Source organism: Salvelinus namaycush, chromosome 28 (assembly GCF_016432855.1).
Source record: "Salvelinus namaycush isolate Seneca chromosome 28, SaNama_1.0, whole genome shotgun sequence".
Taxonomy (NCBI): domain Eukaryota; kingdom Metazoa; phylum Chordata; class Actinopteri; order Salmoniformes; family Salmonidae; genus Salvelinus; species Salvelinus namaycush.
The window spans coordinates 36837207-36851183 of record NC_052334.1 but is presented as its reverse complement, the minus strand read 5'-3'; the positions used below and the strand labels follow the sequence as shown (position 1 = coordinate 36851183).

At 42.8% G+C, this 13977-nt stretch overlaps 1 pseudogene; it reads left to right on the top strand.

The window, feature by feature from the left end:
- LOC120023342 overlaps positions 1-11983 on the top strand; it is a 93554-nt pseudogene extending 81571 nt beyond the window's left edge.
- Positions 11984-13977: the final 1994 nt, after the last annotated feature.

Genomic DNA, 13977 nt, shown 5'->3' with positions numbered 1-13977 from the left:
CACTGATTGCGCAATCGACTCCATTCAAAGCGTCATCACGTACTGACATCCAGGGGAAGACGTAAGAAGTGTCTGTTTCTCCATAGCATTTACACGGACCTTTAAACTGACTCCAGATCAGGGGCCAAGATGTCTGAAATCTGACTCCCTATCATGAAAAGTGCTGTAGATTGAGTTCTGTTTCACTCAGAGACACAATTCCAACGGCTATAGAAACTAGAGAGTGTTTTCTATCCAATAATAATAATAATATGCATATTGTACGAGCAAGAATTGAGTACTAGGCAGTTTAATCTGTAGAGCAAATTATGCTAATGCGAAACAGCACCCCCTATAGTTGCAAGAAGTTAACCTGTCTTCTCCCCTTCATCTACACTGATTGAAGGTGTCATCAATAAGGGATCATATCTTTCACCTGGATTCACCTGTCCAGTCAGTCACGTACACTCAGTGTATACAGGACAATATCTGTATATGTCATGACTCAAAACGGCAGTCAAAACAGACAGAAACAACATTATACCGAGCAATTAAAAGGGAAAATATAAGGTCATGTTGGGTAACAGCTTCAAATAAAAATGCCTTTGAGGGAGCTTGCTTTTTCTCCCTCACTCCCTGAGCAGACAATTGACATTCAGCCGAGGACACCTCTCGCTGGCGGTTAAAATAAGTGGAATTACGTGTGACTTGAAGGGAGAGTGACGGGGAGCAGGGGTGGCGGTGAGTGAGGGACACACTTTTTGATGGAGCGCAGACATGGCTGACTCACCCTCTCCTTCCTCAGTTTCCTGGCAACCAGGAAGTGTCACCCCCCACCTCCCCCCTGAGATTGCCTCCCTCCTTCCCCAGGCGTATTGTTTTACATCTCTTCATTCACTCTTTTATGGCCTCCTCGTCCTCGCGCGGACCCATCACCCAGGCGTATGATGAGTTTCTCCCCCAGTTATCGCCGCCATTCATTATCTCGCCCATTGACATCACATTTCTCTGACTTTGGCGAGATGGCTTTCACATTGCTCTGGTTTACTGACTCAGTCTCAGACAGACAGGTGGGTGCGCCGCGGCATAATCTTACACTGTAGATTTACTGTTCGCTAAAAATGCTAATGCTTTTCATGAATCCTAATGGAAATCTTCCATAACTTCCTACATACTTTTTAATGCCGAGATGTATTGTTCTATTGCTCTATTTGGCAAGTTTGGGATTTGTTACTATCTCTGTTACCTTTTGTGTGGGATCAGTGGTTATTGTAATGAGAAAAAAAAGACAAATATTTCTGAACTGTGGATGCAAGATGATGCTGGTAATAGAATAAGCAGTCGTCAGTGAGCTCACATGGAATCTTGGTGAGGCAGTTTGAGGTAAACATGCTGTTATATTAGGTCATTCGGTGTGATAGAGGGCCATTTTCATTGGAGTTGGCATATTTACTTGGCTTGTGGGGAACTGGTTTGAGTTAAGAATATGAAAAATCTCCTTTGTGTAACGTCTGCTTCCAACTCACACCCTCAAACAAATAGATCCCCTGAATGCAGCTCACTCTCCAGATCCCAATCACCTGAATTCTGACCACCTGTTCACACACCTGTAGGTCATTATCACACACTCTTTACTTCAGTTCTTTGCACCCCATCACTGTGAGGTATTGTTTGTTTTGTGACACACGGCTTTCAGAGCACTGGGCTTTCACGTGATTTACTCCTCCCGTGTATGATAGTTTTGGCCTGCCTCACTAACAACGCCTTTTGCCTATTCCCTGCCTGTACTTTAGCCTATCGGATTTCCTGTAATCAACCTATTGCCTGATCTCCTGGATTATGTTACTAGCCTTTTCCCTGCCTGTACTGTTGCCCTTTCGCACCCTCTGTATGACCTTCTGCCTGCCCCTGGACTCAGCTACCTGCCTCCTCCTGTGGTCCTTTGCAATAAACACCTGCTGTGCCCTGCGCTTGAATCCAGCTCTCTGTCGCCCCTCGTGTTCATTACACTTTGCAGTATACTGAATCAAGTTATTCGTGGGGAATTATATTTCAATTATGCCTGGTCTGTTGAATTCATTGTGTTTGAGTTTTTTCTCTCCATAAATACATTATCCGTTACATGCCTCCTTCCCTCAGTGTTCTGAAAAGTGTATTTTTGAAACAAAGCTGTTATGACCGCTATCAGATCATTGTACTCTTTAGACTCTCACACCCACCCTCTCCTCCATGTCTAACGTTTCTGGTAACAGATCCAGTTCTGATCAAGAGCTCAGAGAACACTGACAGGGCATAGAAGCCTATGGAGCTCTAGTTCCATAAGGTCTTGTACAGGTGGGAACATGTTTTAGCACTTAGCCTCTACAAGAAGCAGCAGTGGATCTCAGAGAGACGAGAGATTCAGAAGAGAGAGAGAGAGAGAGAGCGAGAGAGACAGCATGTGTGCCTTAATTAACAGGCCTGGCTGTGCCTGATGATACAATAGCATCTTTTGAAACGGCCAATACCTTTCTAGTATGAAGGCCGGTGGAGGCCACTGGAGAGAAGGAGAGAGGGAGGGGGCGGGAATCTGGGGGTAAGGGTCTATATAATGGTCTATATTCACTCTCTCTTAATCCTGATGAATGACAAGTTGGTCATGTAAAGATGCCAGATGTTCAACTGAATGAGGCACCCACTAATAATTTCTGTTTTCAGTTGAACAGTATGTATACCGTTTTGTGCTTGACAGATGTTTTTAAAAAGGAAGAAAGGTTCTTTATTTCGTTTTCAATAGACAGCATACTGAAATGGTAATACGTGGATTACACTTATTTAGATGATTTGAAAAGTTGAATAGGCCAGCATTCAAAATATCACAGGTAAAGTTCTTCTCATTACAAATCATGTCTCTCGTGTCAGACTTTTGTGGGTCTGATTGAAGTGTTTAGGCCAGAGCTCAATGCTACTGTAAAAACCAATCGCTCTGTTCCTTATTGATTTCAAATGTCAAAGTCAAACCATATGAAGAGGAGAATGCATAGTCACTTTACCCTTACCTACATGTACAAATTACCTCGACTAACCTGTACCCCCGTACATTGACTCGGTACCGGTACCCCTCGTTATTGTTATTTTATATTGTTACTTTTTAGAATTTATTACTTTAGTAGGTAAATATTTTCATAACTCTTTCTTGAACTGCAATGTTGGTAAAGTTTATTTTATTTAACCTATTTTTAGCTCGGCAAGTCAGTTAAGAACAAATTCTTATTTACAATGACAGCCTACCACAGAACAATGGTTTAACTGCCTTGTTCAGGGGCAGAATGACAGATTTTTACCTTGTCAGCTTGGGGATTTGATCCTGCAACCTTTCGGTTACTGGCCTAACCACTAGGCTACCTGCCGCCCCAGGTAAGGGCTTGTAATTTAGCATTTCACGGTAAGGTCTACACCTGTTGTATTCGGTGCATTCGACAAATAACATTTGATTTGAATGCACTCAGAGGGGCCGCAACACTGTCTTATTAATAGAATCTCTACTGTGAACCTAAAGCTGTTAAAAAGTTTTACCAGTTATTTCAAGCAATGACGTCATCTCGCTCATCAGAGTGGATTTTTGGAGGTGGGACTTCAAACGGCATCGTCCTGACTGAAGCCAAAAGTGTCAGTTAGGATAGCATCAGGTCTGGTTCGTTAGGGATTAAGAGGTTTCAGAAATGTTTAGAGTTAATCCAGAGCGTCACAGACCAGACATTACACCGAAGCCTCGCGTCAGATTATCATAGATGTGCTAGATGTATTGCGCCTTAACTGACACAGGAACCACAATAATCCACCTGGTCTGTCAGACGTAACAAAACACACACCGACCTGGAGAAAAAAACTAGATTAGAATTTCAAAAGAAAACACCTGTCACTGCAATCAATTAGGAACCTGGGGCTGACGGGGGATGTATCGGCCGTTAAGGCTGCCTTTTGGGATGTGTGCAATGGTCCATTGCTCATTCAGTCAGTCATTCGTTCAGGCCTGGGATGGAGCAAGCCATGTGTCATGTCTCCTCAGGTTAGAGCTGGGAACGGTGGAGGCGGTAGACCTGCTGAGACTACCTGCTGCGTAGCTGCCTCATCTCCCCTCCCCTCCCCTCCCCTCCTCTCCTCTCCTCTCCTCCTCTGCATCCCTCCCTCCTTCACCCCCCCCATCTCTCCATCTTCAGAGCATGAAAGCAGTGGAGCACAGCAAACGTTCCCTCAGGTACTCGACTAGCTACCTTATATAACAACCCCTCTGCATGGAGCCATAGGACAAGGCAAGGACTCTGCTGTCAGCTTCAGACATATCATTGTGGGGGGAAAAAACACTGCAAGTTACAGATTTAACAGCAACAATACTTGCCTTCAACTCAACACGTTTGTTGAAGCCAACTGGTACTGTAGTTTAGTGTAGTCCCGATGAGATCTGCTTGTAAAACGTCTATTCTCATCAACAAAGACTATATTATTGTTAATTGAGTGATCCAGTTGTTTTACGCAAATGGATCCCATCGTTGGAGGCTTACGTTATTTTGCTGCTGCCAAAAATAAACCTCTCTCTGACCAATCCAAGCATTCCCCCTCCCCTTCCTTTATTTATTCAACCGTTCCTGGTCAACCGTTCCCTCCCCCTACTCGAAAAGAGGTCACGACTCCCCAAGCAGGATAGGGGTCAGAGCCAAAGGTGGAGTGGTGTTGTCATAATCAAGAGTCTACCCACCCCAGCACTTAGAGACTGAGGACTCTCGTAACACCATCACTCAAACTGAGGGTGTTGTCTGGTAGAGATGAGGAATGCTTATTGCATGTTTTACTGTCATCACGTCTGGACTCCCTCAATATATAATACCATAGCCTATATGGTGTGTGTGCATGCAATACGGCAATAAATGTTCAACTTAGGAAATAGATCACTTGTGAAAGGTGAGGATGACAGACTTCCTGTCCTCCCATGCTCATAGATTGAGCAATTGATACATTTCCATCATAGTGATCGCAATTGTAACTGCATGAGTCAACCCTTGCTGGTTGTCTGACCATACACTCAATCAAATACCACATGATTAATAATCATACACAGCATATGGAAGTATTCTCAGGACTGGCACTAAATATCAAACTTGTGATTTTTCTAAATCATATACTGTTGTTGCGCGTATTCATTTTCGATTGAATTTGTTTGTTTCCCACCACAGTCTAGCCCACTGTCACTGCCTAGACAGTTTCTCTCTCTACTTACACATATTCCAGGGGTTCGCTGTAGATACACGTCTGAGTTCGGTCAGACATTGTGTCAAGTAAGGACATGCTTTTCAACGTCCCAGACATCTGTTGCTCAGCGTCACACAATCCTTTTCATTCTGACAATAGATGAAAGCAGAATAAATCTGTCTCTTTCTTTTTCGTTGCGTCATATCCATATATCTCATCAGACTCCTCTTATCAGACTTCATAGAGAACTCTGAGGCTCATGAAGGGCTAAAATGAAAGCATTTCAGGCAGACTGAAGCAGCAAATAAGTGGAGAAGCACTTTGATATGCAGAGCGAGTGGTCAATATGTTCCTGCCTCCTAGGATGCATCGAGGCCAGATAAGGTTGGCCACACAGTGAGCCAATGATGAGCTCAGACCCTCTTGTTGTTGTGAGGTAGAATGGAGAATGTTGATCCTTGAGAGCCTCTTTGCCGGAGAACACCGTGTCACTCTCTCTTATTTGGTCTTGTTTTATTCCCCCCCAAGTAGCATTCAACAGCTCCCTATCACCTACCAACCAGACAACCTCTTATTGCCATACTATTCAAATGTAGTCTCATCTTTTATTCATTGTAAAATGGCACCCAAAAACATGTAATTATTTTCTCTCTCCCCTCCCTGAGATCAAAGCCAAACACAAGTGATTACAGAGAGTCAGGTTGCATCAAAGATGCCACAGCATTTCTCAGTATGGTTACTGTATAAACAGAGCTGGGAGACTCGAGTGTGCTAACCTCTCTACGGCAGGCAGGCAGGCAGGCACTTGCTGAGCACCATGGGCGCCTCTGTTTACAGAGAAGCTCTTTTGCCAAGGGCTTCTAATAGTTAGCTCTCCTCTTGTGGTTCTACTTTCAGTATAATAGGAAAGAAGAATGAGTGTCTCCTTCACCCTTGCTGTTCTCCTAAGACCTCGCATGTAAACACATCTTTTTCCATTGTAAGGTCATGCATGCAGAACGAGGGATGACCCGGAGAGAAGAGTAGAGGATAGAAGATTTCCTTTTAATTTGGGAATACAAACATGGCCCTCGTGTTTTCCGCTGTGTATTTACAGTAAGAGATTGGGTGAATTACCGTGCAAGGAAAATAATAAAATCTCGGTCTCTCTGTTATTTTTACAAAACAGCAAACAGGATGGGCACCATCCTACATAGCTATGCCAAGTTTCCTTAAGAGCTCCCAGCTGTGTTGGCTCTGGCAGTATGACAGTAAGAAGACAGTCAAGTAGATGAGTTCAGGGTAATATTGGAGGATTAACCCATGAATTGCAACTGTTCCATTCAAGTTCAAGTTTTGTTGTCACATGCACAAGTACAGTGAAATGCTTAACTTGGAAGTTCTGACCAACAGTCCAGTAATCAATAACAAAAGTGAATGACTAACAAAAAATATACAGTTGGTCCGTCAAAAGTATTGACACACCTACTCATTCAAGGGTTTATCTTTATTTTTACTATTTTCTACATTGTAGAATCATAGTGAAGACATCAAAACTATGAAATAACATATACAGTTGAAGTCGGAAGTTTACATACACCTTAGCCAAATACATTTAAATTCTGTTTTTCACAATTCCTGACATTAAATCCGAGTAAAAATTCCCTGTTTTAGGTCAGTTAGGATTACCACTTTATTTTAAGAATGTGAAATGTCAGAATAATAGTAGAGAGAATGATTTATTCAGACTTTATTTCTTTCATCACATTCCCAGTGGGTCAGAAGTTTACATACAGTCAATTAGTATTTGGTAGCATTGCCTTTAAATTGTTTAACTTGGGTCAAACGTTTCGGGTAGCCGTCCACAAGCTTCCCACAATAAATTGGGTGAATTTCAGCTCATTCCTCCTGACAGAACAGGTGTAACTGAGTCAGGTTTGTAGGCCTCCATGCTCACACACACATTTTCAGGTTTACCCACACATTTTCTATAGAATTGAGGTCAGGGCTTTGTGATGACCACTCCAATACCTTGACTTTGTTGTCCTTAAACCATTTTTCCACAAATTTGGAAGTATGCTTGGGGTCATTGTCCATTTGGAAGACCCATTTGTGACCAAGCTTTAACTTCCTGACTGATGTCTTGAGATGTTGCTTCAATATATCCACGTAATTTTCCATCCTCATGAAGCCATCTATTTTGTGAAGTCCACCTGTCCCTCCTGCAGCAAAGCACCCCCACAACATGATGCTGCCACCCTCGTGCTTCAAGGTTGGGATGGTGTTCTTCAGCTTGCAAGCCTCCCCCTTTTTCCTCCAAACATAACGATGGTCCTTATGGCCAAACAGTTCGATCTTTGTCCCCATATGCAGTTGCAAACCGTAGTCTGGCTTTTTTATGGCGGTTTTGGAGCAGTGGCTTCTTCCTTGATGAGCGGCCTTTCAGGTTATGTCGATATAGGACTTTTCTGTGGATATTGATACTTTTGTACCTGTTTCCTACAGCATCTTCACAAGGTCCTTTGCTGTTGTACTGGGATTGATTTGCACTTTTCACACCAAATGTACGTTCATCTCTAGGAAACAGAACGCGTCTCCTTCCTGAGCGGTTTGACGGCTGTGTGGTCCCATGGTGTTTAAACTTGCGTACTATTGTTTGTACAGATGAACATTCAGGCGTTTGGAAATTGCTCCCAAGGATGAACCAGAATTGTGGAGGTCTACAATACTTTTTCTGAGCTCTTGGCTGATTTCTTTTGATTTTCCCATGATGTCAAACAAAGAGGCACTGAGTTTGAAGGTAGGCCTTGAAATACATCCACAGGTACACCTCCAATTGACTCAAATTATGTCAATTAGCCTATCAGAAGCTTCTAACACCATGACATCATTTTCTGGAATTTTACAAGCTGTTTAATTAAAGGCACAGTCAAAACGAGTTTTAATGACTTCAACCTAAGTGTATGTAAACTTCCGACTTCAACTGTATATACAGGGTCAGTGGGAATACGAAATGCACAATATGCAGGGATACTGGAGTATTTGAGGTAAATACGTACATGTAAGCGGGGATTAGGAGGAACTGACTGGTAGCAGGATTCATAATAATAATAGTAAAATAGTAAACAGTAATAGGTAGATATATATATGTCACTGGTAGCAGGAATATATAAATAGATAATAATATACAGTGAATTCGGAAAGTATCCAGACCCATTGACTCTTTCCACATTTTGTTAAGTTACAGCCTTGTTCTAAATTTGATTCCATAGTTTTCATATACTTAGGTTGAAGTCATTTTGTTACGTTACAGCCTTTTTCAATTTTTTTATAAAAACATGTTTTTCCACTCATCAATCTACACACGATACCCCATAACGACAAAGCAAAAACAAAGCAAAATATTACATTTTTGCTGAGTAAAGGGTCTGAATACTTATGTAAATGTGCTATTTCACTTTATTTTTATTTTTATAAATTTGCAAAAATATGCCCTGTAGACAGGTGTATGCCTTTCTAAATTATGTCCAATCAATTGAATTTACCACAGGTGGACTCCAATCAAGCTGTACAAACATCTTAAGGATGATCAATGGAAACAGGATGCACCTGAGATCAATTTCGAGTATCACAGTAACGGGTCTGAATACTTATGTAAATAATGTATTTACGTTTTTTTAATTTTTTATAAATTTGCAAAAATATAAAATAAACTGATTTAATTCATTTTATAATGTGGAAAAAGGGAAGGGGTCTGAATACTTTTCCGAATGGACTGTATCCATGTGAACAGGAGTAACGGTGACCAGTAGCAAGATAAATAGGTGGATACTAATATGTAAATGTGAACAGGAGTAATAATGACCCGTAGCAGTGTAAATAGATAGGTACTAATGGTAATGGCAATCAGTAATCAATGAAGAGCAGCGTAGTGGTAGTACAGTAGTAGTGGTAGTAATTAAACCAATCAATAATCATTTTAGCAGCAGCGAAGGAGGGACGGGGAGCAGTAGTGTTTAGCCATTTATCAGTCTTAAGGCCAAGGGATAGAAGCTGTTTAGGACTCTGTTGGTCTGAGCCTTGATGCACCGGTACCGCCTGCCGAACGGGAGCATGGAGAACAGTCCATGTCTCCGGTGGCTGGAGTCTTTGTCAATTTTTTGGGGGTGGCCTTTCTCAGGCACTGCCTGGAATGTACATCCTGAATAGCTGGGAGCTCACCCCTAGTGATGCGCTTGGCCTTCAGGCACCACCTTCTATAAAGCCTTCCGGTCGAGGGTGGTGCAGTTGCCATGCCAGACTGTAATACAACCAGTTAGGATGCTCTCGATGGAGCAGCTGTAAAAGTTCCTAAGGATTCCGTTGTTTGTGAATGATAGCATGGCTTGATAGAACGTCTTAGGGACCATTGACTTACACGTTCAACGGTGAATGAACTGCTTGCCCACACTAGCCTATAGCTTATATAGGCATGCGGTGGAGTAAAGTACATCCCCACTCACAACCACAGTGCAGCAGCTATGCATACAGTGCTGTAGCAGATGAGACTGCTACTGTTACACCACTGCCCAGCCCACCAGCACACAGCTGTCGGTAACCAAGCATCCCCCCCAACCTCCTCCAACTTTACCCCACCTCGCCTCACCAGGGGCACAAACCCACATCAGCTGGAGCAAAGAAGACTGTCACAGGAGGAGGGAGACGCTAATCCTTAGCGAATTTACGTCATCCCAAGCATCGGGGTCAGTGCGGTCAGACGGACCACCCAAGCGCTCGGCCGTCAAGGAAAAAGACAAGGGCAGAGGAGGCAGGAAGGAGGGAGGGGGAATGAGAGAAGGATGGAAGGGAGGAAGGAGCCCGGCTCCTTTTTTAGACAACGACGAGATATGCTGAGAGGACAAAAGCATTTAAATACAGTGAGTTTGCTCAGATGTGAAGCTGTATGTCCTGGGAACTGGTGGGAAGGCATTGCGCATCATTTAGCGATGGGGGGGTGGAGTGGAGGGGTGACTGGGCAGTGTGTCAGCTACTTTCCGTGCACTACCATAAGAAAGGCTCTCCTTACTGTTCTTTAATGCTGAATAATGTGAATATTCAAGGAAGCTTTTCAGGTTAACGTTTTGCGATGACCTAGCATTGGGGACCAGTTTTTTGGGGGGTTGCCATGATTCAGTAATTGGGTTGCTAAGATCACTCCCCTAGTACCTTGACAACAGTCCCCGTTTACTGTCTGAGTGCCCCGGTCAACCTGCTTATAAATCTTTCAGGGCCAAGAATAATTAATTGTCTAAAAAGTGACCGCACAAGGTAAATAAATAACGAGCCAAGTGACAATTTCTATTGTCCAGTCAGCAGTTGACCCGCGGAGGTCAACTGTAAACGTTTCTCTTCTAAAAAAATATAATATTTATACTGTCAAATAAATTGGTGTTCACAGCTGGCGTCTTCATGGTGAACGGGTTTCACTGCTGTTTTGTGATTACAGTGATGTCATAACCTTAAGGAGGCGTATACTGTGTTTGTTTTCTCTGCATTTTAATGTTATCTTTCCCACCAAAATGAGAGGGAATGGTCATTGTCACTCTTTATTGGTATATGTTTTATCCATGCCTGTCTTTGGCTTAGCTTGAGACTTCTGCTTCAGGGAATTAGCCAAACTCTGTTACCTAGGTTACTGAGCAAGCTTTCTCCATTAATTTCCATTCCAGTGCAATTCACAACTAAATACAGTAACATTACACATTCCTGCAGACATAGAGTATATAGTAGCCTATGTTTTCCATCAATTGAGGTTCCTTGTAGCACCACCATTTTATAATATTATTCATGATAAAAGGTAGGAATTTGGATAGGAATGTAATTAGCTCGTGATGAACCTGTCACGGTCATGGGAGCCTCCACTTTGCAGTGGTTGAAGGTTCTCATACACCCAGCCATTAGAAGCACCACTTGGAAGGATTCAACCTCAGCTAGCGAGAGCCTCCCTCTGGTCCTCTATACCAGCAGGGGCTTATTCCTCTTCCACTGCTGCTTTAATGACATCACAGAAGAGACGCTCGTGGCTAGCATACCGACTGGCGCAGCGCACTCTTTTTTTCCACGACACCCCACAGTGTCTCCTTGGGTAATACGGCTCGATATGAGGTTACTGTTTGCATGCCCACCTCGAATAAAATGTGACAAAGATTTATCACCTGTTCGAGGCTCTCGGCGCTGCCACTCTGTCAGGCGGCTGTGACTCCAAGCTCACAGAAGTCATATTCACAGGTTATTAATGCATTTGCAATGGAACAGCCTGGAGGAATAAGGCAATAAGGTCTGTCTGATGAAGTGAATTGATTAAAATGGAGGCGGTCTGTTTTTTTGAGCAGCAGAGCTGCTGATGTCTAAAGTGTAAGGATTCTGGTAGATTGGTGTCCAGCATGAATGTAGATCCTGCTGTGTAATTTTAGTTTTTCAATTATACAGTTGTAGTTTCATATTAAAATATAACCCAGAAGGAGCTGTGTTCACACAAATATGTCATGTACATTATATACATTTTCAACCGTTGTTGCAATTCAAATACTTGTGGTCCATCCCCTTCAGAAAGGAATTACCAGTCAAAACAACACCATGGGGTACAGCCATCTCATCTCTCCCTTCTCTCTCCCTCCTTCTCTCCCCCCATACCTCTCTCTTTGTAAGACCCTCTCAGTGTTGTGCCTCTCACCAGGCATTCAGAGTAGTGAAGAGTTCCTCTGGCCGGTTGCTAGGCGATGGGCCCCTGATTAACGAGGGGGGTCTCTCGGCGGAGTAATCACTAATTGACAGCTGCCTGCCCTGAGGGCTGTGTGCTAACCCTACGCCCCTGGTGTAATGGGAGGGCAGGCCACTATCGCCCCCCCGTAGGAGTGTGGGGAGACCGGCTGGTGGGTTGAGGGGACTAGGGGCATAGTGCTAGCCCTCTGCTGGAGGATTGTGCGTAACTGTTTGGGAGGGGGGGAGAGAGTGGGGTGATGGATAGGGGGATATAGAGTGGGAAGGAGGGAAGACAAGAGAGAGGAGTGGAGCCTGGGAGAGAGAGATGGATGGAAATAGAGTAGCGGAGAGAGTGAGGCTGAGAGCAAGAGAGCGAGAGAGAGTGAGGCTGAGAGAGAGTGAGGCTGAGAGCAAGAGAGCGAGAGAGAGAGAGAGAAAAAAGTCAGTGCCATGCTCTTTGAGGTCCTCCCTCCCTCAGTTTTGCTTCACTGCCGGTCTGCTTTAGCCACACCATCTGGAGACATTCACAAGTGCTGGCCAACCCACTCCCATCTCCAACTGGGACAATCTGATTATTCACCCCCAACTCCAATAAAACCCAAATTAAAATGAGATTATTGCGGTCATACTTTGGTCTCCAAGATTGATAATGAGTTAGGGGCTTGTTATTTTTTTGTATGATGTCGTTGTGAGTGTGTGCGATGCAGTGAAAAGCAAAACTCCTGTCAAGTTTGCTTCATACCAAGAAGGCTCTTGGAATATTTTTGCCTGATTTCAGTTAAGATTTTCTAGAAGTAGAGATAAATCTGTAACTGCGAAGATCTGAGAGTGACTTCAACTCATTGGATTTAGGAAGGATAGCATCTTTGGTTTCATAATTACCCTGTTAGATAGCAGAAGTAACCATCATTTTATCATTATTGTAGTGTAAATTAGCAGCAGAAATCCTTTAACAAGCGTAATGTGTGGCAGGAATCCACTAGCATAAAATATTTTCCCCCTTTCAAGACAGGCAATTAGAATTCTTCTTGTCAAATATTAACTGTGCTTAAACATATGGGTAACACGAACATTTATAAGGCGTTTATAAATTGTGTGTTCACAATTGATTAATTATTACTTCCACATTTATAAGTAATTTACTAATCATTAGTAAAGTGTTTTTCCAGTCCCTAATCTAAAGTGAGTGCTATTTATATTTTATAAATACTTGAGTGACCAGTGTAATTTCTCCCAAAAAGATGGGCATGCCATGGGTAGACATTCCTTCTGTACCTGGTTAAAGAACAAGCACACACCACAGGATGTTTAAGGAAATATATATACATGTGTGAATAACTAGCTTAGTAACATTCACAAATGTGGGAGAAATTATTCATAAATGGTGAGCAAACGGTTTGTAAATGCCTTAGAAATGCCATATAAATGGTTTATTATAGGCCTTATAATAAAGTGTTACCTATGTAGGTATATTTTACCCTCCTCACAATTTCCTCTTGTGAACACATTGTAAGGATATACCCGGCTGTTGGTATTCAATAAATATAGATAAGAGTAATTCAGCTCATTCCTCAAACACATTGTATAGATTTTTTATGTGGAGAAATACGGATGGGCATACATTTAAAATCCATACATCTTGTGCAAATGAACAAAACACAATTACAACGATGTCATTTCGCCTCTGTGTAATCGGAATGAGGGATTATTTTCACAGGAAGCATAAATTAAATTACATTACCGAATGTGGCCGTCTCATGATAAAGCTGCCAAGCCTCCACTGTAATTATCTTCATATTACTGTAATTATTTGGAAGTGTGCAAAACTGATTATTTCCTTTCCCTCAGCCCCCTCTCTCTGACTACTGATCCGCTTTCAACCGAGGCCAAGGCCTGTCACATGCAGTCTGCCGCCGCGTCTTCATGCAGACTTTGACATTGCCGCTCAATCAATACTTCCCCGGCTCTAGAAACGCATCTCGCCCTGATTATAATGAAGATACCCGGTCGTTTAAAATGCTAATGGACAATTTTGCCTAATAAGAGACATTG